The sequence below is a fragment of the Heterocephalus glaber genome, unplaced genomic scaffold (genome assembly GCF_053883595.1).
Source record: "Heterocephalus glaber isolate CG9 unplaced genomic scaffold, H.glaber_assembly_v1.0 deba00001444, whole genome shotgun sequence".
NCBI lineage: Eukaryota > Metazoa > Chordata > Mammalia > Rodentia > Bathyergidae > Heterocephalus > Heterocephalus glaber.
Window position 1 is genome coordinate 21,982,714 of NW_028258297.1, and position 22,442 is coordinate 22,005,155.

Below are 22,442 nucleotides of genomic sequence, written 5' to 3' on the forward strand. Positions count from 1 at the left end.
TCTTGCATTTGACTTGCAAAAAAGAAAAATGTGTACTTCTCCTTCTTCAGCAGAGCCCAGCCTTAACTGACATACCTCTCAGATTACACACCACTGAAATGATCCTTACAATGTCTCTGGCTCCCGTGTTTCTAGTTGGCTAATATGAATGAAAGATTCATAACTGTCTGTTTCAAAAAACTTCTTTATTTGCATTGCAGAGTGGTAGCAGGATCAAAAATTCGTTTTAAATCCTGTCAGTATGTAGGAGTTGGGCCATGGTTGATACTGAACTTTTAAAAAAAAGCAATTTCGGCGCACAGTGTTCTAGATGGTTATCACATTATCGATGACTTCGTTGGCCGTGGAAGGATCACAGTGCCTGAGTCTGCCCACATTCTTGGCAATCTGAATCAGATATTTTTGTCTCAGTTATAGAAAGCCCTGCTAACCTTTCCCTCATCTTGCCTACTGGGCACTGAACCACAGGATCACAGGGAGGAGGAAGTCATACAAACTTGCCAGACAGATGGTCGGAGTCCCCATGGCAGCCTTGTGACCTGATTTTCCGGGCTCTGTCTGGCTACCTGGAGAGTCATAACTGTGCCGTTAGCTTCAGCAACACTAGGCCTGTGTGCAGGTTGAGGGGGAGTGGGGAGAAGGGAGGACGAGGAGTAGATACAAAGATTCATCTCTACACTTTTGCCAAATCCATAACCTACAACCACTTTTGTTCTAAAAGAAACCTTAATTCATTATTTTCTCATTGTGGTTGGTCCTCTTGTGTTTTAAATCATTAGCAGAGGATCTTGGTAGTATTCTAAAACAGTTATTTTGGAAGAGTTATTTTAAAAAGAAAAAAAATGAAGTTAGTGTTTGAAAATACTTGTAGATGGTGGAATTATTTCTGTTGTTTTCTTCTGCAGTAAGTTAGTTTGACAGTTTTTCAGCTATCCAAATAAGATGAAGCTGTTTTTCTTTCATATAACAAATATTTTTGAATACATGTAATTAATTATGTTAATTAAAGTCACATACAATTTCCAGCCTTAGTTATAAATTTTATAAATCGCTACTGCCAAACATGAGATCAAATTATAGGTACCAATATGAATTATTAACTTTTGTTTAGTTAGACAACGACTTCTCTGAATTGTCTTCTTGTCTCTCTATAGACTGGTTAGACCCAGGAGTTTCTCATATGTCTCACATCCTATGTCAACATAATGTACTGCAATGATTCTCTGGAATGAGAAAACACACACAGGCTATGTCAGTTAGAAATGTTTAAATCATTATTTAAATACTTGGAGTTAGAATACTTAACTTGCCTCTACCACATTGTATCTTTCTTCTCATTCCCAATACTTCCTACCCCTCCTCAGCATCTTTTCAAGGGGCTGGTGAACCCAGTTTTAAAATATTTCATGTATCCCTTCAGTAGGGACCTGGCCCTATGAATATCTTTAACATCAACTGCAGCAGGCAGGGTATCTCCATTCATTTTCCGCTTCCTCTGGGGGTGACTAAAGTTGTGTGGCCTCAGGATTGCCTTCTAATTTTCAACCTGACTTAAACCAGAGTGTCGTAAGAGAGTCATTAATAATTAAAGTTAATAACACTGGGATGTAATTTTAAACATTTAGGGCTCTATTAGAAGATGTATTACGGGATCAGTTAAAATGTTCTCTCTCTCTCATGTGCAGATGTCTGTATCTGAGTATTTATATAGTAAGCCTTGGAGTTTAGGTGTCTCTTGTTGTGGTAATTTACACATCTGGAAAACATCCTCTTAGCCTCTTCTTGCTGTTGCCTTATTTCCTGCTGAGATTTTTGCAGAGAAGTGTGTACCTACTGTTTCCTTGTCTTCGCTTCTGTATTAGTCAACTGAGGTCTGGTGTCTGAGCTCATATCTCCAAAACTAAAAGGAAAATGTGTAATTAAAAAAAAATCTTCATTTTGCTGTAGTATTTACCTGTAAACTATTTGAGGATATGGACTATGTTTTGTTCCCCTTTGAATTTTCATCACAGTTTCTAGTTACTTTGCAGATTTGTCTGTTTGTTGAATGAATGTGTGTTTGTAATGATCTTTGCCACTTGTTCAGAAGAAACTTTCCCTTCCTTTGGCTCCCCTGGGCTATTGTTTGCTGGTGTGCGTCCCTCTCCTTTCAGACGTTATTTCAGAAGCTGTGCTCCTTGGGTGGAATAGGTATCTAAGAGCTGTTGGAAGTGGGACTCTGCTCGAGTCTAGCGCCATCTGTTGGTAGCAGTGAGAGCAGTTTTTTCCTTCCTCCAGTTCATGGTTTTGTGTGCCTAAAACACAAGGTGAGAAGGTTCTGAGTTTCCAGAATTCTTTTCCCAGCCCTCGTTTCCTTTTGTGTTACACAATCTGTGTTTCTTTACCCTTCAGGATGCCCTCGGTTACTACATAGCGTCTATTAGAACGTGGCTCTCCCTTCTTTATCCTCAGCCTGTACCTTTCTCCTGAGCGTGTACTCTTCATTTCTGCCTGCCTGGATGACACACAAACCCCTCAGACTTCACATTTCCCAAAAGGAAAGTGTCGCCTCCCCCACCTCACTCTCTTTTCCTGTCCTTGGTGTCACACAGTCCCTGCTTCCCTTCCGGCCTCGTTCACCCCCCATAGATGGCATAATAATTGAAATTTCCCGAATACACTTAGTTTTGCTCTTCCATGATCTCACCGTGCTGTTCCCTCTGCCTTGAGTTTCTTCTTTGTCGGCTGTGTCTATGGAAAACCACTCATTGTTCTGGATTCAGCTGAAAGATCCCTTTAACAGGAAAAATTAGTCCTCTCCTCGTTGTGCCCAAGTGGCATCACATACTTCCTTTAAATAGTTACCATGCTGTAATCTATGGGTGATTTACTTATTTCTTTTCCCAGCCAGTGTGTGAACACTTGCATAATCTTTGGTCTCTTTTGTGCTTTAGCACAATGCTGGGTGCACACCATGTCCTTAATTTTTGTTTGAATGTATTCAATGAATATCTGAATGATTTTTGGTGCTAGTGATTCTAATTCCTGCTTTTCATGTCAACAAAGTAAAAAAACTGAACAGAAGTAGTGTGTTCACAGCTTGACTTTTACACCTGTTTTCTTTCCCGGAGCATTTGGAGGTGACACTGTGAGGCAGATGCAGTTTGTCTACAGTATCGTTCCACGTCCCCATCTCTTGTCATTCTTGCATACTTTTACCTTTACGTTTGAGCAGCGCTTAGTCTTACAGTCAGTGACTTCATGCAGGAGTTGAGCAGAAAGTTATGATCAGATGACACTTGAGTATCGAGTTTGCTTTGTCACTTGGATGACTGCCAGCCATGTTTTCACCAATTTATTGCCAAAGCTTAAAAAAAAAAGAACACCTGAAGAACAAAATGGGATAATTTCTTTATAATGTCTCACTTGAGTTCATGATTACATTATATAGGACAGCTTTTTCCCCCTTTGCATTTCAAAATTAACTATTTGGCCACATATAATCCTTTAGAATGAGTTACCTTCAGAAATAGTTCAGTTCTAGGGCTGGGGATTTAGCTTAGTGGTTCCGCCGCCTGCCTTGCAAGTGCAAGTGCAAGGTCCAGAGTTCCATCCCCAGTACCAAAAAAAAAAAAAAAGAAAGAAAGAAATAGTTCAGTTCTAGGGACAATTTCTAGCCCATTGGAAGAATATGTCTTTGACCCTTGCTCCTTTACTTGCTGTGTCCAGTTGGTTGCCAAATACTACTGTTAACCCTTGCCTTTCCCCCTTCTGCTTAATTTTTCACTATTTTGGGGTTCCATGACATTTTCTTAAACTATTGTCTCCTCACTGTGTTATTTGGCTTTAAGTCTGTGTCTTGCTATATCTGATATACCTGCCCACTTCAGTTTATTTAAACCACTTATTTCAAATCTGTCTTGCCAAAGGTAAGGTGATGCCAGTCTTTATTTACTGTATAATTTGCCTTACAATACTTAAGTCTGCCCAATTTCTTTGCTTTGAGTGTCATTCCTCTCTTGACTTGCAATATCTTTTGGACTTTATCAGCATATACAAATCTAATCTGTTGATGAAGGTCCAGTTTCTGTGGACCTAATAGAATAATCTTTATTGATACATCCTCCTTCCCATTAAGCTTTTGTGGGATCCGTTAGGCACATACTTCTGTCATGTGTTGCAAGCTCTGTGTCTCATGGCTGCCAGTTATCAGGCTTTTTGCAGGTAGGCTCCAAAAGCCACAAAGGCTGTGCTCATGCTCCTTTTGTGTATGAGAGGAGCTGAATACTTGTTAAATGATGAAGGAAGTAACTTCTGGCAAATTGATCAGAGGATTCATACTGGTAACTCCCCAACACAGTATGAAAGGGAAAAGGCCACAAGTTTTACTGAACCTAAATGGAAATACTCTGAAAAAGTTTAATCATGGTGACAGGCACAAATGCACTGTTATTCTGGCAAGCACATCTGTTTTTCAATATGGACTATGATAATTCCCTTTTGACATTTCACAGATTTCATAAGTAAGCCATCATTGTAAAGCATTTTGTAACTTAATCTATGAATAAACTGAACTCTTGATGAAGAGCCTGACAAAGGTGAGAATATTTCAGTCTCACACTTTCCTTTTCCACCTTATCATTGGAGGACAATTTTCTTTTCTTTTTTTTTTTTTGGCACCGGGGATCGAACTCGGGTCCTTGCACTTGCACAGAAGGTGGCGAAACCACTGAGCTAAATCCCCGGCCCCTGAGGACAATTTTCAAGGTTTGTGAAAAGCCAATTTAAAAGTAAGACAGTGACATCTTTCTGATAGTCTCATTAGCTAAACCCTCATGGAAAGGGCCTCAAAAGCTATGCTTCAGTGCAGTTTTTTCCAAACACCGTTGTAATTATGAGTATTTTTAGTGCACCTTTGCGAGGTCATGGTGGGCGGCAAGGTGGCGTCCACCAGCACAGTGGTTCAGGTGGTCAAGCCACGTGTGCCATTAATAAGGTTGTTCGACAGAAGAGCCCATTGTAAACCCGTGTGTGAGCAGCTGTGAGATCAGCAGGGATACCACCTCACTCTTTTGTGATTTCACAGCATGTAAGGGAAATAAATCACCAGACTTGGTGATGAAGCAGGGTTTGCCAGAAACAGCAGAAATGATAAAAATGTTATGCAGAAATACAAAAGGAAACTTACATCTCAAGAAGAAATGGAGTTTATCTAGCATGGGTGTCCAGAATAATGATTGTGACTGCTGTTTGTCACCAGACAAAAGAATTAGCTTTACAGTAAAGGATTTCCAGCAAGATGTGGTGGCACACACTTATAATCCCAGGACTGAGGCTGAAGCAAGAGGAACTCCGTGAGTTGGAGGCCAGCCTGGACTAGTGAGACCTTGTCTCAAAACAAAAACCAAAAACTACACACAAAAAAAAGACTTCCAAAATGACATATGAAAAATTGTGTATTAAACAACCTTAATAAATATTCTGTGGGAAAAAAAAGAAATATCAAAAATTTAGATGGATACTTGTATTTTCTAATTTATGTATCTTGGTCAGCTTCTGACCAAAATATAAAAATAATATTTTAATAACGTTATCCATTCTTTTCTTGGCTTTCTATAGTTTTTTTGCACTTTTTTGACATAGTGTATTAGATCCACTGTTGTTTTTATTTATTTATTTTTATTTCTTGGTACCAGGGATCAAACTTGGGTCCTTGCACTTGCACAGCAGGCGGAGAAACCACTGAGCTAAATCCCGGCCCTCCACTGTTGTTTGTTAGGTCACTACTTACTAGGTGATTCTTATTCCAGGTTTTCATAATGAATAAAGTTATATAAAAATTACAAATAACTGAAACTATTTTGAATACTACTCAGCTGCTAAGAATAAAATGAGTTAATTGTAAGAAAAGTGAAAAATAACAAAATATGTCTTTGTTCAGAAAGTTCAGGAAATTTTTGTACTGTATTCAATTTCAATTCAATTTATTTTGCTCCATAATCAGATTCTTGTGGATGCTATTATTAGACAGGATTGAAAGCATGGTTATTATTTAGTGGTGTTTATTGTCTAGGAGATGTTCAATGGAATATTAAATGTTCTCATGTCATGGGATAATTTTATAGCACTTGTTATAAATCATAAATTACCTTATATGTTAATGTCTTAATTATGTTTTGCTTTTCAGATATATTTAAGATATTTCTAACAAAAATTTTATTCTAATATTTGCCAGTGCATATTAGTGTTTTATACTCTATTTGTGTAGCCTTTTGGATGTTGACTAATAATTTCACCGCTACTTCTCTTATTTTACTTGAAATTCTGAATTATTCTTTTAAATATGTCCTTGAAAATACATTTTTCATTTATTTCTTCATTGTTCTTGTTATAGCTATATACCAAAAGTGGCATTTCTTCTTTTTCTTTTTTGTGTCACTTTTAATGAGAGCCTGTTGGTAAAATTTAGTACTTGAGTTTATGGTAGAAGAATGACTTATGACATTTACCCGATTGTGTCTCTTATGTATTGTTTGTTAAACATACATCAATTTATTTTGCCATCATTATCTATAGAAAGATAACTCTGGTCTATTCTTTCGGTTCATTTTGTGCAATCTTGGCTAATAGATCATAAAGTGAAATTTTTATGAGTGACAGGAAAAGAGATTAGGTTTGACTTGGGGTACATAGAAAAGGAAGGGGTGTATTTCTTCACAAAGAATTTAAATATTTTATAAGAAAATTGTTTGCCACTGTAATTATGAATAACTGTAGCAGTGGCTAATGTTTGTATTTTATATGCCCTAGAGATTTTAACTTCATTTATAGAGTTACCAGTATACACAGTAAACATTATAAAATGTTAAAATAATCTAATTAAAATAGTACATGTCTAAGAAATGTTTTAGGTCCTTTTAGTTTTTTCATATTTTTTTTCCCAGCTGGATCAAAAGATATATAAACCTGGAAACTCTTCTGAGTGCCAGACTACTCTTTTTGTCCTTTCTACCTGTTATGTCCCATTTTCTGGGATAGAATCGTTAAGATGGTTTCTTGAGATCAGTGTCAATATTGTTTAGTGTTAGTCATCCACTTACACAGCTAGGAAAAATCATTGTTTATCCTTTATAGATGTTGGTGGGTAGCCAAGTCACTACTATGTTGGAAAGAGGTTATATTTGCTTGAGATTAACATTGAAAAAATAATTTCTTCTGGAAAAAAAAACTGGATTCTGGTAATTCTGTCATTTAAAGTATCAAGGACTCAACTTTTATGGTGGTATTCTTTTAATAACTGGTAAATACCACACACCTACCTTGTTATATAACTCTTGTTATCTCTGCTCTTAACATTCTTAAATCTCAGTCTTGTTGACCCTTTTAGTGGGATTATTCAGTATTTAATTGTATTACCCAGAACAGTTTTTTTAAAAAATGGCTATCTTCAAGACCCTCCTAACTCTAATATTCTGTAGGACTTGAATTTTTACATAGGTCAGTTCTCATCTGCAGAAGAGCGGGACTGTGACTAATTTCCAAGGTAAAATCCAACATTTCTTTAGTGTTCTAAGCTGAGTAAAAAATGTTATTTGTAAAAGAACATCCGGAAAAAAACCTAGCTTTTATTCTCAGGGGAAAGACAATTTTATAATATGTTTTCCACTTGAATTATTTTTACTTTGGGAAATCCTAGTGGGAAAACAGATTTCCAGATAGCTTAAAACTGACTAGTGAGTATTTTGATGGGCATTTCGGCAAGGAGAGCTGTAGGACCATTTCCATCTCCAGATTATATCAACCATGTGTGGCTGACAAGGAGACAGACGTACCACCTTTTGGGACAAATAGTGTTAGGGCAAGCAGGTGCCAATCCTCCTTTATTAATGTGTTTGGAAAACAGGGTGTTTACTTTACTCTCATGGAGAATAGAGCAATAGTGTTGGGAATGAAGTGTCTTCTTGTGGTCCAAGACTGGCTTGGTCCTGTAGGCTTCTGGGTCTTACATGCAGTGAGTGTTTTTAGAGGGGTTCGCTTTACCTGACTTCTTTGGGAATTCTAAGTTGGTTGTGACCCCATAGCTTGAAGGGTTTCTAAGGTTAACTGTAACCTAAGAGGTACCCATCATGTGGCTTGCCCTGTTTGTAGAAAAGGATATTTCTGATGTTTGGTGTAAAGTAATTAAATGGAAAATGACTAATGGTCTACAGTTTTTAGAGACTGATCTCATACTTGAAATAGATGATGCTTACTTGTAGTGGTTATAGATTTGACCTGTTTTTTGTTGTTATTGTTGATTTTGGAGTTGCTTATATTATTTCCTCTTTCCTTAGAAAGTTTGAGGCCTTATGTTCTTATGTCAAGTGAGAGCTTGAAAAAAGAGGTCAGAGTTTAGCCAGATCGTGTAAATGGATCCTCTTTCCCTAGGATCTGGCTCCTCAGAATTGCTGTCATTAGACATGGATGTTGACTAAGAAGAGGTAAATTGACAAAGGATAATGTCTTGCTTCTGAGGCTTAGATACTACTTTATCTAGTTGAAGTTTAAACCGCCAAGCCCATAAAATACAATATTTAGGATTTATTGTCACAAACTCATAGATAGAAAAGGTCATTAAAAGCCTGTTGGTTTTACATTATACATAAAATCAGTCTTTGGTTCTGATAGTTTCTATCTGATATTTTGGCTCTCTTTCTGCTGAACTTGACATATTTCTTAAGTTGCTTTTGCCAGGAACCTTGTGGGCCTGAACAGATTGTCCCTTGCCCTCTCATCCAGCTACTTCTAACTTTTCTGATGTGATAGATTTTATATTCCAACTTTATACAGGTACTGTGCTGAACATGTTGTGAATTAAAACTAAGTCATGGTTTTCACCATAGCAAGAAATCTACTTGGGAGATAATTAGTTTTTGTGTACTTTCATAGCAAGTTATGGGAACATAAATGAGCAGAGGAGGCATTGGGGTATTGTCTTGCCTGCAAAATGATTTTGGAACTTTTGACTTTGACTCGACCCTAGAACACTAGCATATGGTATGGAGGAAATGCATTAAAATTTCCTCCCATGCTGAGGTGGGAAGGAGAGAAGAGTGTGTCATGTCCCAAATTTCTTTCTATTTTTTATGTATATTTCTTTTGGATAGAAAAATATTATCTTATTTTCACCAACATCTGATCATAATTTCCTTTAATAACAAATATAGGAAACATGTTACTGTAGCAACAGCAATATCCCAGGATAGGTTACGAACAGAAATTAGAGATTTTCATATCGAATTGCAATTTTGCAAGTTTTAAAAAATATTGTTTTCACTCATTATTGCCTTGAAATTATTGCATTTATTGAGCTTACTGTTCTTTTTTTTGGCCAGAATGGTTCTACCAAAAAAGTAGAGTTTTATATTTCTTGTACAGATGGACCATTTAAGAAGTGCTTTACATCATCATTTAACACATTCACGTTTAGTACTTACAACAAAACTTCCTACCATGATTTCTTTTCATGTAAATAAAAAAATACTGAGCTGAATGAATGCTTATGGATTGAAGACTGAAAAGAGACGATTAAAAACATTTGAGATACAGTTGATTAAGGACTCTGTAGCATGTAACGCTGTACCTTAAGTAGCTGTTGAAGGAGTAGGCTCTATACAGATGAACTATGCTTTACAATCCTTCTTACTGGCTTATGAATAAAGTACATTAAAGCTGGCTTTAGGGGTCAAAAATTAATTTTATTTTTTAATTTTAATTTTTATGGGCACATATTTGCAGTAATGAATGATTACATTCGTCACAGGGAGTCAGTACATGTACTGACACATACTAATTCTTTTTATGCCCCCTTCTCCTCCCCCCCTGCTCACCTCCCTCCATCTCTTGGTCCGCTTCCCATTTCCAAAAATACATCTCCGTTTCCTGTTGTCTGTTATTTTACTCTTTAATTGTTTAAACTTTGCATTTCTCATATAAGAGAAATCATGCAATACTTAAGCTTGTGTGTCTGATTTATTTCACTTGACATTATGGTCTCAAGATACATCATTAACCTACATATAACTCAGATTTATCTTCATAGCAAAGTAGTATCCCATTGTGTATAAAGACCATATTTTCTTTACCCATTCATCTGTTGACAGACATATAGACTGCTTCCAAGATTTAGCTGTTATGAATTGTGCTGCTAGAAACATGGGAATCCATGTATCATTGTAATATGATGTCTTTAACTCTCTCAGGAATAGCTGGGTTGAATGCAATTTTTAGTTTTAGTTTTTGAGGAATTTCCATACTGATTTCCATAGTGGTTGTACTAGTTTACATTCCCATCCACAGTGTAGGCACCTACTCCTCCCCCTGCCACCCCGTGGTCTACCAGCATTTGTTCTTACTTGATGCTTTGTGATAGCCTTTCTTTCTGGAGTGAGATGAAACTTCAGTGTTATTTTAATTTGAATTTCTCTACTAGCCATAGATGTTGACCATCTGCACTCCTGAGAAATGTGTCTGTTCATTTCAGTTGCCCATTTTTTGATTGGGTCTTTTATTTTAGAGGGGGTCTAATTTTGAGTCCTTTATGTATTCTAGATATTAGTTCTCTGTCTGAGGAGTAGCAGGCAAACAATTTTTTCCCCATTCTGTAGATTGTCTCTTCACTCCATTGGTTTTTCCTTTGCTTTGCAAAAGTTGTGTGTGTGTGTGTGTGTGTGTGTGTGTGTGTGTGTGTGTATATAATCCCATTTGTTGATTCTTAATGTATTTCTTCTACAATTAGGGTTCTTTTCAGAAAGTCCTTGTTGATGCCTGTGTCCTCAAGAATTTTACCTATTTTATTTTCCGTTAGATTGTCTTTGACCTTTGATCCATTTTTTGGATCTATTTTAATTTTATTTGGCTGCATGGTGATAGATATGGGACTAGTCACAGCACTATTTGTTAGGCTGTCTTTCCTGGAGCATATGTTTTTGGCCCTTTGTCAAAGATCAGATGATTTAATATGCCTGAGGTTGTTTCTACATCTTCTATCATCTTCTATTCTGCAACATTGATCCACATGTCTTGTCTTGTTTTGTTGTCATTATGACTGCAGCTTTGTAGTATAACTTGAAATCTGGGATTGTGATGCCTCCTGCTTTGCTTTTGCTTTTCTAAGTCACTTCTCTTCTGGTTCCATATAAAAATTAGGATTGTTTTTTGTAGTTCTGTGAGGAATGCTGTTGGCATTTTGAATGGGATTGCCTTAAATCTATATATCAGTTCTGAAAATAAGGCCATTTTGACAATATTGGTTCTGCCTATGTGGGAACAAGGGATATCCTTCCTTTTTTAATGTCCTCTTTGATCTTATTTTTGATTGACTGATTGGTTGATTGAGACAAGCTCTCATTATTTAGTTTAGGCTAGCCTTGAACTCACTGTGTAGACTAGGCTGGCCTTGATCTCATGGTGACCTGCCTCAGCTGTCTGAGTGCTGAGATTACAGGTGTGTTGCCACCATGCCTGGTTTTGATTTCCTTCTTTAGAGTACCATAGTTTTCATTATAGAGGGCTTTCACTTTCTTTGTTAGGTTAATTCCTAAGTATTTAATTTTTCTTGAAGCTATTGTGAATGGTATTCTTTTCCTAATTTCTTTCTCAATGGGTTCACTATTGGTGTTTTGGGTTTTTTGTGTTGATTTTGTGTCTTCCTTTGTTGCTGAATTTGTTTATTAGTTCTACACATCTTTTAGTGGATTTCTTTTGGTCTTCTATGTAAAGGATAATACCTGAATAAGGATAGTTTGACTTTTTCCTCTTCTATATGTATCCCTTTTATTTCTTTAAAGTATGCTTTGCTAATAAAAACATAGTTTTCTTTGTGTTTACCTATTTATTTCCTTCTGAGATTAAAAATAAGGAACCACTTCTTTTGTTGGTTTCTTTTAATTTCGTAGTGGCATATTTACCTTGATTTTTCTGTCCCAAATTCTAGTTAAAGTTCTTGGTAGAACATATAAGTTAAAACAAATTAAGAAGGAGTAGATCCCATTTGTATTTCATTTGTTGTCTCTTTCTGGTAAAGCTTTATTGATTAGACCTCTTCACTAATGTGGCCCTTGGTATTCAATTCCTTTGTCAGGTATACAGTTTCCCATGTTACTTGCTTTCCTAGTTACTTTTCTCATTACTGAGAGAGAACACCTCACACCCAAAGTTAAAGGAAGAAAGATTTATTTGGCTCACAGTTTGTAGAAGTTTCAGTTCATAGTTGGCTTGCTCCAAGGCAGGGTGGCACATGGCAGAGGTGCCTCACAGAGGAGAAAGAGTCCACAGTGTGGCAAGCAGCACCAGCAGCAGCATTAAACTTGCCCTTTCCTTTTATCCCATTCAGGCTACAAACATTGTGGTTGGTGCCACCCACACCCAGGATAAACCTTCCCATTATTCACACCTGGAACTATGCTAATTCCAATCTGTGGACTTAGTAACGCACACCCTTAATCCCGGTATTGCACACCTGGATCCAGCCAACTCCGAAAAGCCCCACCTTGGAGTGCATGAGGCTTTTCGGAGACATCTAGATATAAACCTTAACAGTTGCTTTTTGCCTGAATATTTAGGAATAGTTTCTTCTATGTAACTTTGATTATAGGAAAATTTGCAGGAGAGACTGAAAGGATTAAGTAACACTTTTGTAAAATAAACCACAATATGACTCTTGCTAAGTGAAATAGTGTTGTATCTCTACATAGATGGGAAATGTGGTCAGAGCCACACTTGTGGGCAGGTAAAAGAGTAATGCTATCTAGCTGCAGAATGAGCTGTGTAAATATAAATGAGTTCTGCAAAGTGCAGTACCCTAAGGCATGCAGTGATAGGAGGGAGGTAAATATGAAAGGAATATGAGGCTACACCTATTCCCAGGTATCCATGGATTGGTTCAAGACCCCTCATGGATTCCAGAATCCATGAGGCACCTTATATAAAATGGTTTTGTATTTGCATATAACCTACAAACATCCTCTTGTGTACCTGAAATCACCTCTAGATTACTTATAATACCTAATATAATGTAAACGCCGGATAAATACCTGTTACACTGTATTATTCAGGGAATAGTGAGAAAGGAAAAAACTCTCTCCATTTTAGTACAGACACAAAGTTGTTTCCCAAATATTTCTGATCCAAGGCTGGGTAAATCTGTACAGTAGAACCCGTGGGTGAAGAGGTCTGACTGCATTCAAGAAACAGAGTGACACGGTAGAATAAGGAGTTCAAAGAGAGACTGAAGAGGATCATTAGGTCAGACTTTAGTGCTGGGAGACAGGCAAGGGCATGGAGGGGAAGCTGGCTAAATCTTGGGGTGGAGGTGGGGATGTGAGTGCTTAGGAAAGAGAGGCCAGGTTAAGGGTTTGCTGAGCAGAGAACCCAGTAGAGTGCGTCAAGTGGTTTCAACATCACTTCTATTAAGAGCCACGGAGGAAGGCCTGCATTTTCTAAAACTTGGAAACAGAAGGAAATGGCGGACAGTCCTGGAACATTTTCTGGAAGTATATCTCCATCTGTGTGAGGTCATCGGCAATACCTTTGAGGAAGGAGTTTCAACACAGCTTTGCTCTTGACATTTCCAGCCACTGGGATCATGCCAACCCAACGTCTGCATGGGTTCCTGGCTCTGTGCTCATCAGGCTAAGGGATGTCTTGGTAGAGAGTAGTGATGGGGAGGAACTGAAGGCCAAGGGCTTAAACTTTGGTTCAGACTGGGAGAGCAGCATCCCTCTCCCTTTGCACCTTGGAGAGGTGGAGGAGAAAAGAACTGAGTGATAGGAATATCAAGGGAGGTTCATTCCTGCCCTGGCCTTGCCATATCACTTCATACTATGCATTGCTCAGCCGGCTTACAACCCTCCTTCTAACACTTGATGAAAAAGAAAGCTAATATTTTTGCAGCTTTTTGTTCCTTTCACATATTTCGCTTATATGTTCAGCTAACTCATGTAGACAGTTTTCTTGGAATAGATGAATTTGAGTCTTCAGGGAAAGGAGAAATACTTTCCATTTATGGAAAAAAGTGTTTGAGAATTGTGTGGTTCCCTTTATGTCTGGTAGCATACATGATTATCACTGTTTGCTGATGGTCTAAAGATGAATTCCTGTTCACTTATTCCTAACTCACTACCAAGCCATGCTAAGTAATATATCCTCAGATTAGCTACTAAAAAAATAGGAGTATGTTATTATGTGACTCATCCTTCTTGAGTTTTTTCCCCCCTACTTCAGATTTATGTATAGTGGTGCAGTGTGAAGAAATTCAGGATTTCCATTCCAGTTTTTCCCTCTCCTGCCAAGTCTTTGGGAGTTTATAGAATAGGAGTCATTTAAACTCTTCTTTCCCAAATGGAACAAGTATCTTAATTGAGGTCAGGCAAACACCTAATGTGACAGAATCTTCCCCTCATCCTCCCTGGCACAGAAAGAGAATTCACAGAGTGGAAGAATGGTGTGAAACTGAGTACCAGATAGTGTCCATTGGGATAAAGCTAATGCCCAGTTGGACGCACAACACAGTGACTCCTTTGCCAAGCTCTGTTGTTCTGCTTGGTCCCACGCCAGATGGCAACCTAGCGGGTGACCCATCAGCTCTGGTCTTTCTTCAGCCTCCTCAGGTCTGGGATAAGATGCCTAGCTGTCTCTTCCCCTGCAGGAACAAGTCTGTGGAAACAGTAATTGCCCTGGCTGTTACTTAATATTTACACAGTTTTGTTTAAGTTTGTTAATGTTGCACTACCAGTATGGTTTTGTTGGCATTATGAAAGCTCTAGGTTACTTGGTAACATTCAGGAATAGAATGCATTTAACACCAACTCATCAGTGTCAAAGAGTTTATGGAGTTACCATATGAGGGGAAGTGAGAACATTTGAATTAGATTGAACAGATAAAGCTCATATCGCTCATAGTTTGATCACTAGAATAAGTTTATTGAGATTTGCCTGAATTAGTTTAAGTACCCTTTATCTTTTAGCTACTGCCTGACATATAGAAGATGAAAATGAGCATCCAAAATGTTTTTCAAGTGGGAACATATCCAGTTAATCAGATGGTTCTTAGCTTTTGTGCCTGAATTATGGTGGATTATACATTAGGTACACCTTTTCTGAATAATGGCAATAGAATTCATAGCTGATATGATTTATTTTCCCATCCCAAAAGTATTTAGAAGTATATAAAGAAATTACGGAAGATTTCTGAAAAAGAAACAGAGACATAGTTATTTCACAGGGCTTCCTTTGTGTATCTTCCATTTCAACACTAGTTTTGCTTTTTATAACTATGATGCATTATTAATAGCATTCTTACAGTTGCATTTACTTTTTGCTTAGAAAATACTTTGGAAAATTATGAGAAAAGCCCAACAACTTCATTGATAATGTTTCCTAGACACATAAATGTTTCCGAACAAAGCTAAATGACTTTGGCATGTTGAAGGAGAAACATGTGGCCTTAACTGGGGTCCCTTGTTCACCACTGAATTCACAGCTTGAGGATATATTCTCATTTCCTAAAGATTCAGTTACTGCCCATGTTACATTTCTCTAAGACACAACGCCCTCGATAAATGATGTTTTATCCTAGAAATGCCTCTTCCACTGTAAGTAAAATGATGCAGCTAATATGGTTGATGTCATTAGAGAAGTAATGATTCTTGCAAGCTTTCCTCATGAGATTTTTATGATAATAAAATGAGATATCAGATTCTAAAGTATTTTCAAGGTGTTAAGTGATCAATAAATAGAGTCATTAAGATTATGTTACGACAGTTAGCTTTCCTACTCTTTCTCCCCCATCTCCCACACATTCCAGATTAAATCCCTGCTTGAGTCTCAGTTTCTTTATCAGCAATCTAGTTAATATCTCTGTGTCATCTGAACTATGGCGTAAGTAGAATTTGGTTGGACCGACACTGAAGGGGAGGAAAAGTATGGAAGAATTATGTCGTAGAGAAGGGAAATGACCTGAAGAAAACAAAAGTAAGAAGGGATGGTATGTTTCTTCATTCACAGGAAATCTTGTCTCATCATTTATTGTTGTGTCCCTAGCATATGGCATGTGCCTGGATTGAACCTGTCCAGTAAATACTTATTGCAGGTTTGAGAACAGACTGGTTTGACTGGAGGGCACTTTAATGTGAGCTTTTAAGGATTGGATTCATTGAAACTTTGTTTATTGTTGTAGCGCTTTTTTATTTTTCTTGCTGAATAAATGAATATTGCTATTACTGAAGGTGAGGATAGAATGCTGAAATTGATAATGCAGAGGTGAGACTTGTTCTTTTTTGTCATAAGGAGACAAGCAGAAACCTGAGTCTTATTTACTTTTACTGTAATGTCATAAGGGGTATATTCTTAGAGTCTCTTTTCATTGAAGGGTCAGGGTTCAGAGAGAAATTTATTTTGAGACTTTGAAAAGGAGTATTTTTACATGTGATGCTCTTTTTCAAGATGAGTCCACGTCTAAATTGGTGGATGTGTTTCTGAAACATGCTTTAAAAATGCTTATATGGCTGGGGATTTAGCTCAGTGGTGTCACTGCCTGCCTTGCAAGTGCAAGGTCCTGAGTTTGAACCCCGGTACCAAAAAAAAAAAGTGCTTATATGGATAGTCAGTATGTTTATACACAGCAATACTAGAAGTGCAGTATATTTTCATTCAGTATCATATGAATAATTAATTGTGGTTTCAGGTACTGAACAAGGTGATAAAAGGCATTGCAGTTTTCAATCTTGCTGGTCTACTTTGGCATCCTGTAGTGTTAAGCATTTAGTCACTGCTTGAGGCTCCTTTAATCTATGCACCAGACTGTGTGTTTCTAGGGGTCACATTCACTTCTTCATGTATTTGTACCTCTTGATTCCAGCAAGATCTATTTTAGACCATAAAGATAGGGACTTTTCAAACCTTGCTACTCTGGGGAAGTGAAATCTATCCAGGGTACAACCTAATTGATCAAATTGAAGGAGGGGGTTTGTCTTGATAGATCCATGTAAAGGAGTTTCATCTTTAGGTTTTATCTTCACTGAATGCTTGGAATGCTTATGGGATCAAATCCCACTCAGGTTGTGATAAGCATTGCTCCACATAAAAGTGGAATTGTTCTTGTTGTGCATGCATGTCTGTTCAAGAACAGAACGTAAATCCAGGTTCACCACTCAGGGACACTTGCCCTTGGCAGACATGAACTAAAACTGGAGCTGGCATTGGGGCAGGGCCATGGCACGTACACACTGAGCACGGGAGTGGCAGGTGTGTCCCCCACAGGGTGGGAGATCACTGTCAGGCTTGGCGCCCTGCTCTCTCCTCCATCCAAACACCCAGCAGGCTCAGAAAGATAGACCAGTTCTCGAGGCAGTTGTCCTCAGCAGGAAGAAACAGAGCAAAGTTATTATCTGACATCTTGGATGAAGGGGACCAAAGGCAGGAACCTTATGGTTTCTGAAATGTAAGTATAGAAGACTCATTTTTCTTAGATGAGCTACTGTCACCTGCTAGATTTTGCTTATGTAAGGAGCTGATTCTTCTCAGGCTTACTGGTTCATGTGAGCACCGCTAAAACTTTCTAACCAAAGCTGATGAACAGAAATAACTGTCCATAATCTCAAACAGTCCCTCAATATTTTGTGGTTCTTTTGATGATAAACAATAAGGTTTTTTTCAGTCTTGTTTTGAGGAGGTTAATTTGTCTCCTTACTATTTCCATTATCATAATATCACTATGTCATCAAATATTTAGTGACTCCTTGCTGTGAGCAAAGCACAGTTCCAGGCAGAATGGAAACGATAAAGTTTCTTTTGAGATGATTTTCTATTTACGATTGAACATATATCCTGGAGAAAAAATATAGTAAGTGATTTATTCATTCAACGAACGATTATTGAGCCTTATTGCGTGCCAGGCCCTGTGCTCAGCATTTCAGAAGAAATACTGAACAAGGTGTAGTTTCCGCCCTTGAGGTTACTGTGCCAGGGAGGTAGTAGACAAGTGAGAATTTCAACACATTTAATGTATGAACTGTCAATGAAATGCCACGGACAATAACTGCTATGGGAAGATATGGTAATAAATATATATGGAAAAACAGACTGGACAGTGATGGAACACAGAATAAAAAGTATTCAAGTCACTCATTTCCTATGTTTCAATGAGAGCCTAAGGCATAGTCAAATAGCCAATCAATATTGTACATTCTATGAAAAATGAAAGTAATATTCAGGCATATTGTGTTCAGCTCTTCCAAAACAACATTTGGTATAGATATTAAAATTTTAGTTACATGGGCCTTAAATTCTTATTTTCCAATGTAGGTTGAGAATCTGTTATCTGAAATGCTTCGAATTTCAGATTTCAGAGTTTTTCAGAGTGTTTGAGGTTTCACACTTTTTCAGATATTGAAATATTTACATGAATTTTACAGGTGAAGCATCTCTAATCTGAAATTCCAAAATCTGAAATTAACTACAGTCTAAAACTTTTTGAGTATAATGATGTTAGTACTCAGAAAATTATGGATTTCAGAGCATTTTGGACTAAAGCTGGGTAAGCTGTATCAGCTGTCTTAGTGTCTGCTTTTATCGGGACTTTTACCTAACATTTGACAAGTGCTTGATGTGCTGATGGTCTGTGGTAAGAAGGAAGAGAAAAACACCTCTTGCATACTCTGGATTAGCAGGTGTCAAGTTTCCATAATGAAAACTAGGAAACTGGGTGGGAGGAAATTGGAATGAAAGGGAAAAGTCCATTTTACCTCAGATATTTTGTCTCTACCTGCTGTAAAACTTGTTGCAGAATCAATTGTATATCTAGTGTTTTAAACCAGCTGGGTATATTTTCCTTTTTTTTTTTTCCAGATGGGAGAAATGAGAGCTTTCTTGTTTATACCTTGTTTGGGTTGTTCAGTTTCAGAGTGAAAAATACCCAGGGAGCTGTGGAATATTTCTCCCAGGAGGTCTTTAAGAAGAGATGTTCAGACATGTAACTGCCTGAGATTATATAGAGTGTTGTGTATCTTCCTTTTTAAAAAGAGACAAAAACTCGATGTATAGAAATCCATACTTAGAAAATGGATGCTAATTTTCCAGTAGATATATTTATTTGATAATTGATAAAATTGATGAGCATTTGACTTATAAATAATGCTTCCATAATACTTTAATTTATATTTGTGAAGGCTTTTGCAGTCTTTGAAAGGCTTACATTATTATATGATTCGAACCTCAGTGGCCTTACACAGTAGACACAGCTGGTCTGAGGATCTCTGCCCTTTCACTGATTAGGAATCTGAAGTTGAGAGTTAATAAGATTGATTCTGACTAGAGTTATTAAGTGGTAGGGCTTGAAACAGGGCTTTTATGGTAAGAAATTCTGTGCTCTCTTTAGTCCATATGAAGAACTACTGTTTTTTTAAAATTTTAAATATGATACATATCTTGCTTAATTCAAAGTCAGCTCACTGCAGATTCTGGAGACATGGATGGTATCTGCGTACCATTAATTTCATCTTCCTATGAGTAATGACCAGTGAGGACAGGAAAAACATTTGGCAGGCTCTCCCCAAGTTAGTATTTCATCACTTGCCACTTCCTGAGTTGGCACTAAAGGCACTAACCTGGCACTCATAAAATAATGCGTTTTGATATTTAAAAACAAGCTGAGCTTCTAGAGAACAGGGAATGAATATATTAATATACTAAGGTTAAGTACTTTGACATAACCACATTAACTGTACACATTAACTAGATACATTATCCACTTCAGTTGGATGTTAATAAATTAGACTATACACTTGAGAGAACTAAAATAAAAACAGTCCAGTAACTATTGAATCCTTATGTTGGAGCCACAGCTTATATATGTTGAGTTTTAAATTTTTTTTGTTTTTGTACTTTGCAGTGCTGAGTATCAAATAAGTTTTGAAAGTTAACAGGGCCCATATGTGTACAGCAAATAAAATCTCTCTAAAGAGAAAGAGGATGCATTATTGAAGATTACTAAGTTAGGCATCATTTATTAATTTGCTTTGTAGTTCTGGTTTGGGAAGTTTCTTTTTTTTCCCCCCTCAACATTTCCTACCTACGTATTGACTGTGGAACACTTGAAAAATGTCAGAAAAAGATGAAGAAGAAAACATTTCCATGTTAACTCTTCTGTTTAAGAACTTTTTAGGTAAGAGTAGAAAGGCCCTGTCATTTTAGAGGAAGGAATTCGACCAACAGTAGCTGAGAGTGGCAGAGTTTGCTTTGGGGGATATTTCTACGTGAGTTTGATTAATCAGATTATAATGGATCTCACATTCTAGGACAGGAGATTTGTTGTTATTCAAAATAGGAATTCCCAAGCTCTGCTAATCTAGGACTCTTATTTTGCAGCTAAGGAAACCAAATTGAATTACTTCAATTAGTTAGTGGAGTAACTGGGGGCTGAAACCAGGCTTTATGATCAATAAGCTAAGGCATCAGAAGATGCCATACCTTGCCATGGTTGATTCTAGAAAGGGCACATCAAAGCAAAAGCAGACCTTTTTGAGTAAACTCTCAGTCTTAGAAAAAGAAGACTAATTAGAAATAAAAGTTATTGCAAACTAGAAAGACCAGGTAAATTGATTTTAATAACCTAGTCATGAGATGATACTGAGAGGTAGGAGCCAGTAGCACTAGTGTAACAAAGAGAAAAGCACCATTGAAATAAATGAGGAAATTTGAAGAGGAAACTTGTGAGGAAGATCAGGTTCAATTTTCAATAAACATGGCCATCAAAAAGAAATGTCCTATTAGACAGACAGCACTGTGGTGCCAATATTGTAGATGTTCAGTTATACTTTACAGATAATGAGGAGTGACGAGAAGGATAGCATGTAATATGGAGCTAATCCTTTCACAGTGCTTCCCAGGGAATTACCCATGTAATTCCAGAAAGTCTCTCTATAACTGCTGCTTCAATAAAAAAATTAGTTATCTATTAGATGTGTCACTGAATGAGATATCTAGTTAAGAAACTGGTGTAGACATGTTCACCTCAAAAAGACCTTTATTGGCCCTATTGTGTAATTGTATGATGCTTCTTTTTCTCCAATAAAAATATTCATTGAATGTGCAACATGATGTAAAACCTACGTATTACAGCACGTGGTGTCACCCTTCCGCCATCACTATTGTGGCGTCGTGAGATTTAATGACATGATCACCTTGATTGTCACGACTGTGATTCAGTGTAATATCTTTAGCTAGTTCCATTTGGGTAATGTATTTACCTACTCATTCATCATCTGCTGTTTTTAAACTATATGTTTGGGTAAAACCAAATGGAACAGCTGTTGATGTTTCTACTAAGGGGAGAGCCTCAGCTATGATCTACATGGTGCATGAAAATCTTAAAATGGGGACAATAACTTTGCTTCCCCCTCTTTGTGTATTCATAAGGGTTTGACCTATTGGTGAAAGCTCTATGTTTTGCTAGTAGTGATTACTAAACTCACCTGACAAAAGTGATTTCTTTAGGATCTTTTGGTGGAGTATGTAGTCTTCTGGGTTCAGAGGGAACCACAGAACTCCTCTAGTTCACAAGTAGTGCATGGCTCCTGCTTCGCTGTCCTCTTTTATAAGTTAGCAGTGACTGGGACTGTTGAGGATTCTCATGCCTCAGAGTTCAGCATTAGAGAATGGAATGGTCAATATTGATGTCTTTTTTGGCTTTCGGAGAGGGGAGTGCTGCACAAATGCCAGGTATTTGCTGCACTCATCTAATGTTCTTTTGTTTTTCAGATAAGGAAACTAACTAAGTTTAATTTAGCTTGTAATGAGCAACTAGATGGGTTTTAAAGTATTCATTTTAAATCAGTACTTTGAAGCAGGTAGAGTTTTCCCTCTATAAATAATGTTTAAAATAGCTGATAGTTCAGTTTTCAGTGTGATCCATAAAAGATTTTAAAAAATATTTATTAACACTATTACTATCCAGTTTACTTAAATTTTTGCTTGTGGGTCTTTCTACAGCCTGTGCTCCTGCGTTTGTTGTACTATTGTAATTATGTGTCTGAAATCAGCCTTCACCACTCAGCTGCATGAAGTAGCAAGTTATTAAAATTCTGTGTGTCAAGTTTTTCATCTCTAAAGTAAGTCAGTGTTATTATTTACCTCCAATCACTTGTAAGAATAAAATTATTAAATACATAAAACACTTAAACAGCCTGGCTTTTAAGAGCTTGACACTTAAAAAGAGGCATGAAAATTCTTTTGAACAGAGCTCTAAGCATCAACTATTAGCCAGCAGGCACTCAAACAGTACGGTAGTTGTTGTTATTCGTACTTATTTTACTCATTCCGTTGTTTGTGGTTCATCTTTGTCTGGATCTAGAACATGTTTGTGTTCCATTAATTCCTTCCAGGACTAGTTGGATGAGGAAAAGGCAGAAAAGGCGTTACAGGCTTTT

General features: G+C 37.3%; 2 protein-coding genes and 1 pseudogene across 2 annotated transcripts in view; all 3 read left to right on the plus strand.

Annotated features, from left to right (window-relative positions):
* Positions 1 to 22,442, plus strand: part of LOC110349421 (uncharacterized) — a 67,479-nt gene that overhangs the window by 15,427 nt on the left and 29,610 nt on the right. The window lies entirely within an intron of this gene.
* Eps8 (EGFR pathway substrate 8, signaling adaptor) overlaps positions 1 to 22,442 on the plus strand; it is a 162,195-nt gene that overhangs the window by 14,660 nt on the left and 125,093 nt on the right. The window lies entirely within an intron of this gene.
* LOC101702168 (alpha-ketoglutarate dehydrogenase component 4 pseudogene) lies at positions 4,905 to 5,195 on the plus strand (annotated as a pseudogene).